Raw genomic sequence first — 7,069 nt, forward strand, 5'->3', positions numbered from 1 at the left:
ACGTGTATTTTCAACATGAAATGGGAAAGGCAATAATTACAGCAACAACCTAACGAATTAGACACACACCTGCGGTGATTAGTTTTGGTCCAGTTCCTATTGAACACTAGCATGCTCCAACCTAGCATGCTCTAAGCTAGCATGCTAACTGGCAAACTATGGGGCGCTAACGCTCACTAGCTTACCAAAAAATGGCCGGTTGAAAAGACGTTGAAATGAGGTCTTAGAAGTTCAGACCTCATTTCAACCTCATTTCAACCATATTTTTATTTTGAAATTACGTCTTGTGCTCTCTGGGTTAGTAATGACATTTGAGGAGTATGAATTTTTTTAGCAAAGTTTTCTTTGTGGAATACCTCATTCCAGATACTGCCTGCAGCGGCCCCCAGGTCATTTGAGTTTGAGACCCCTGATTTAAATGATCTTTTCATGGCTTTGATTGTTTTACTTTCATATACGACTCACCTCGTCAGAGAAGACTTGAAAAAAAAGTGAAAAGAGTTTCTTCCTGTGTGTTCTATTTGGCATTCTATGAAATATTGTCTACATGTTATGCTGCCATTGTTTTCACCATGTTACATTTATTTAATCCTTTACTTGTGTTATATTTAGGGCTGTCAAAAATAGCGCGTTAACGCCGTTAATTAGCTGTTTGTTGTTAATTACGTCAATTTTTTTGACGCATTTCACGCATGCGCAGCGTGACAAATGATTCAGGTCTTTAGTAGATCTTTAGTATGCATTTCAGAAAGAAAAAATGGTTAGGATTCAGGTGTGATTAATCATGATTAATCCACTGAAAATTCTTATTAATTTGATTAAAATTTTTAATCATTTGACAGCCCAAGTAATATTTCATTCTCACAAAGACCCCTAGGAATTGTGTATTGCTATTATTATTATTTGTATCATTTTCAACATAATTATTGTTTATATAATAAAAATCTTCATTCTCTCTCCCTATTATTGTTAAGTTGATTTTGGAAATGATATCAGGTCCTGACGTCTCGTTTAAAACAATTTGGGATTGGTTGAATAGCAATGCTCAATTGGAATTTATTGCGAAACATGTGTGATTGCGATTGATGTCAATCCCGAAAAATATTAATTCAAAATAAAAGCTGCATGAACCAAAGAAAGAAAATGACATACACTGAATCAATCTTTCTCTATATCAATGTTAAACCATTTCCAATACCATATTAAAATTAAAATAAAAACCTGAATTAAATCCAAACTGGTCTTTGTACAAGAAAGAATAGTAGTTCAACTTAAAAACGTGGGTGGTCTTGTTAGGATTACGCAGTACCTGTATTTGTCAAATAAAAAACCTGGCACACAAAATATGACCTTTTGCATTCCCTTCTACTTGGACATGACATTATTCTGACATAATTGTTCTGACTTATAAAACACAGTTCCAGTCTCGACGACTGCGCTGGGAAGTACTCCTTCAACAACTGCTACACCATCCACAACTACAACTGATGCACCAACAACAACTGTTTCCCCAACAACAACTGCTACCACAACCACATCCGCTGCTCCAACAACTGCTGCACCAACTACAACTGCTGCCCCAACAACTTCTGCACCAACTACAACTGCTGCCCCAACAACTGCTGCACAAACTACAACTGCTACCCCAACAACAACTGCTACCACAACCACATCCGCTGCACCAACTACAACTGCAGCCCCAACAACAACTGCTGCACCAACAACAACTGTTGCACCAACTACAACAGCAGCCACAACAACTGCAGCCCCAACTACACCTGCAGCCCCAACGACAACTGCTGCACCAACAACAACTGCAGCCCCAACAACAACTGCTTCCCTAATAACCGCTTCACCAACTACAACTGCAGCCCCAACAATAGCTTTTTTACCAATTACACCTGTAGCCCCAACAACCACTGCTGCACCAACTACAACTGCAGCTCCAACAACAACTCCTGCACCAACTACAACTGCAGCCCCAACAACAACTGCTGCACCAACTACAACTGCTGCACCAACTACAACTGCAGCCCCAACAATAGCTTTTTTACCAATTACACCTGTAGCGCCAACAACCACTGCTGCACCAACTACAACTGCAGCTCCAACAACAACTCCTGCACCAACTACAACTGCAGCCCCAACAACAACTGCAGCCCCAACAACAACTGCTGCACCAACTACAACTGCAGCTCCAACAACAACTCCTGCACCAACTACAAATGCAGCCCCAACAACAACTGCTGCACCAACTACAACTGCAGCTCCAACAATAGCTTTTTCACCAATTACAACTGTAGCCCCAACAACAACTGCTGCACCAACTACAACAGCAGCCTCAACAACTGCAGCCCCAACTACACCTGCAGCCCCAACGACAACTGCTGCACCAACTACAACAGTAGCCCCAACAACAACTGCTGCACCAACTACAACAGCAGCCCCAACCACAACTGCTGCACCAACTACAACTGCAGCCCCAACAACAACTGCTGCACCAACTACAACTGCAGCCCCAACAACAACTGCTGCTGCACCAACAACAACTGCAGCTCCAACAACAACTCCTCCACCAACTACAACTGCAGCCCCAACAACAACTGCTGCACCAACTACAACTGCAGCCACAACAATAGCTTTTTCACCAATTACAACTGTAGCCCCAACAACCACTGCTGCACCAACTACAACTGCAGCTCCAACAACAACTCCTGCACCAACTACAACTGCAGCCCCAACAACAACTGCATTCCCAACAACCACTGCTGCACCAACTACAACTGCAGCTCCAGCAACAACTCCTGCACCAACTACAACTGTAGCCCCAACAACAACTCCTGCACCAACTACAACTGCAGCCCCAACTACAACAGTAGCTCCAACTACAACTGCAACCCCAACAACTGCTGCACCAACTACAACTGCAGCTCTAACAACAACTCCTGCACCAACTACAACTGCAGCCCCAACTACAACTGTAGCCCCAACAACAACTGTTGCACCAACTACAACAGCAGCCCCAACTACAACTGCAGCCCCAACAACAACTGCTGCACCAACTACAACTGCAGCCCCAACAACACCTGCTTCACCAACTACAACTGTAGCCCCAACAACAACTGCTGCACCAACTACAACTGCAGCTCCAACAACAACTTCTGCACCAACTACAACTGCAGCCCCAACAACAACTGCAACCCCAACTACAACAGTAGCTCCAACAACATCTACTGCACCAACTACAACAGCAGCCCCAACTACAACTGCTGCTCCAACTACAACTGCAGCCCCAACAACAACTGCTGCACCAACTACAACTGCAGCCCCAACAACAACTGCTGCTGCACCAACAACAACTGCAGCTCCAACAACAACTCCTGCACCAACTACAACTGCAGCCCCAACAACAACTGCTGCACCAACTACAACTGCAGCCACAACAATAGCTTTTTCACCAATTACAACTGTAGCCCCAACAACCACTGCTGCACCAACTACAACTGCAGCTCCAACAACAACTCCTGCACCAACTACAACTGCAGCCCCAACAACAACTGCATTCCCAACAACCACTGCTGCACCAACTACAACTGCAGCTCCAGCAACAACTCCTGCACCAACTACAACTGCAGCCCCAACAACAACTGCAGCCCCAATAACAACTCCTGCACCAACTACAACTGCAGCCCCAACAACAACTGCAGCCCCAACAACAACTGCTGCACCAACTACAACTGCAGCTCCAACAACAACTCCTGCACCAACTACAACTGCAGCCCCAACAACAACTGCAGCCCCAACAACAACTGCTGCTCCAACAACAACTCCTGCACCAACTACAACTGCAGCCCCAACAACAACTGCAGCCCCAACAACAACTGCTGCACCAACTACAACTGCAGCCACAACAATAGCTTTTTCACCAATTACAACTGTAGCCCCAACAACCACTGCTGCACCAACTACAACTGCAGCTCCAACAAGTCCTGCACCAACTACAACTGCAGCCCCAACAACAACTGCAGCCCCAACAACAACTGCTGCACCAACTACAACTGCAGCTCCAACAACAACTCCTGCACCAACTACAACTGCAGCCCCAACAACAACTGCAGCCCCAACAACAACTGCTGCACCAACTACAACTGCAGCTCCAACAACAACTCCTGCACCAACTACAACTGCAGCCCCAACAACAACTGCTGCACCAACTACAACTGCAGCCCCAACAACAACTGCAGCCCCAACAACAACTGCTGCACCATTTACAACTGCAGCTCCAACAACAACTCCTGCACCAACTACAACTGCAGCCCCAACAACAACTGCTGCACCAACTACAACTGCAGCCCCAACTACACCTGCAGCCCCAACGACAATTGCTGCACCAACTACAACAGTAGCCCCAACAACAACTGCTGCACCAACTACAACAGCAGCCCCAACCACAACTGCTTCACCAACTACAACTGTAGCCCCAACAACAACTGCTGCACCAACTACAACTGCATCTCCTACAACAACTCCTGCACCAACTACAACTGCAGCCCCAACTACAACAGTAGCTCCAACTACAACTGCAACCCCAACAACTGCTGCACCAACTACAACTGCAGCTCTAACAACAACTCCTGCACCAACTACAACTGCAGCCCCAACTACAACTGTAGCCCCAACAACAACTGTTGCACCAACTACAACAGCAGCCCCAACTACAACTGCAGCCCCAACAACAACTGCTGCACCAACTACAACTGCAGCCCCAACAACACCTGCTTCACCAACTACAACTGTAGCCCCAACAACAACTGCTGCACCAACTACAACTGCAGCTCCAACAACAACTTCTGCACCAACTACAACTGCAGCCCCAACAACAACTGCAACCCCAACTACAACAGTAGCTCCAACAACAACTACTGCACCAACTACAACAGCAGCCCCAACTACAACTGCAGCCCCAACAACTGCTGCACCAACTACAACTGCAGCTCCAACAACAACTCCTGCACCAACTACAACTGCAGCCCCAACTACAACTGCAGCCCCAACGACAACTGCTGCACCAACTACAACAGTAGCCCCAACAACAACTGCTGCACCAACTACAACAGCAGCCCCAACCACAACTGCTGCACCAACTACAACTGCAGCCCCAACAACAACTGCTCCACCAACTACAACTGCAGCCCCAACAACAACTGTAGCCCCAACAACAACTGCTGCACCAACTACAACAGCAGCCCCAACTACAACTGCAGCCCCAACAACAACTCCTGCACCAACTACAACTGCAGCCCCAACTACAACTGCAGCCCCAACGACAACTGCTGCACCAACTACAACAGTAGCCCCAACAACAACTGCTGCACCAACTACAACAGCAGCCCCAACCACAACTGCTGCACCAACTACAACTGCAGCCCCAACAACAACTGCTCCACCAACTACAACTGCAGCCCCAACAACAACTGCTGCACCAACTACAACTGCAGCTCCAACAACAACTTCTGCACCAACTACAACTGCAGCCCCAACAACAACTGCAACCCCAACTACAACAGTAGCTCCAACAACAACTACTGCACCAACTACAACAGCAGCCCCAACTACAACTGCAGCCCCAACAACTGCTGCACCAACTACAACTGCAGCTCCAACAACAACTCCTGCACCAACTACAACTGCAGCCCCAACTACAACTGCAGCCCCAACGACAACTGCTGCACCAACTACAACAGTAGCCCCAACAACAACTGCTGCACCAACTACAGCAGCAGCCCCAACCACAACTGCTGCACCAACTACAACTGCAGCCCCAACAACAACTGCTCCACCAACTACAACTGCAGCCCCAACAACAACTGTAGCCCCAACAACAACTGCTGCACCAACTACAACAGCAGCCCCAACTACAACTGCTGCACTAACTACAACTGCAGCCCCAACTACAACTGCACTAACTACAACTGCTGCCCCAACAGCTGCACCAACTACAACTGCTGCCACAACTGCTGCTCCAACAACAACTGCTGCTCCAACTTCAACTTCTGCCCCAACTACAACTGCTGCACTACCCACAACTACAACTGCTGCACCAACAACTGCTGCAACAACCACAACTGCAACTGCATCACCAACAACTGCTATTCCAAACAGAAATACTGCTGCCCGAACCGTTGACCAAACAACATCCACTTCCCCAACCACAACCGCTGCGCCCCCGACAATTGTGGCAACCACTGCGACTCCAAACCAAGGCAAGTGACACTGGGATTTTTCCCTTTTCATCTTTACTTTATTATCCTGCCAATAAAACAGGAATGTTCTCTATTTCATATGAATTAAATAGTTGATGATTTGATGTTACATAAAAAACAATTGAATGCTATTTGACTTTAAATGAGTTTAATTCAAACTAAAGATCATTTAAATTAATATAAGTAGTTAATTTAGAATGTGTTATGGATATTGTGGTCAACACAGAAATGATTATGCTGCATAAGTCCCCAATACCTAATTACTAATCTTCAGATTTCTTGATGTATTTTCTATTCAAAGTGAGATTACATTTCATTAAGTTCCCTCCCTACCACAGTGCACCAATGCATATACAATACACCAAGGTCACTGACTTTTCTATCTTCCCAAATTGTGTAGTAAAATGTCTTGCAACTGTAATTAATCATGCAATTTGTAAAAGGTTACGGGGTTGACAGAATAGTACTCGTTTTCCAAGTGAAAAAACTAACCTCCACATATACTGTTTTTTAATACCTACAGGCTTTGTATTACTGGCCCTACAAATGAGGATAACTGCCTTTAGAGAGCATAGCGATTTTGCCGTCATTGAATATGTTAAAGAGGTATGTAAATCAGAAGTGGTAAATTAACTGTTTTGAAAATGCTCTATACCTAAAATATTTAATCTAATCCTCTGTGTTTTTTCTCAATTTAGTTTTTTGAAAAGCAGCTCCCGAAAGGAACACGTCACACAATCAATGTGGCAATTATTCAAGGGGGAAACAATGCGAAAAACCTTCCACGCAAGTGATCTACAGCCAAC

Source organism: Pungitius pungitius, chromosome 7, assembly GCF_949316345.1.
Source record: "Pungitius pungitius chromosome 7, fPunPun2.1, whole genome shotgun sequence".
In the NCBI taxonomy this organism is placed as follows: Eukaryota; Metazoa; Chordata; class Actinopteri; order Perciformes; family Gasterosteidae; genus Pungitius; species Pungitius pungitius.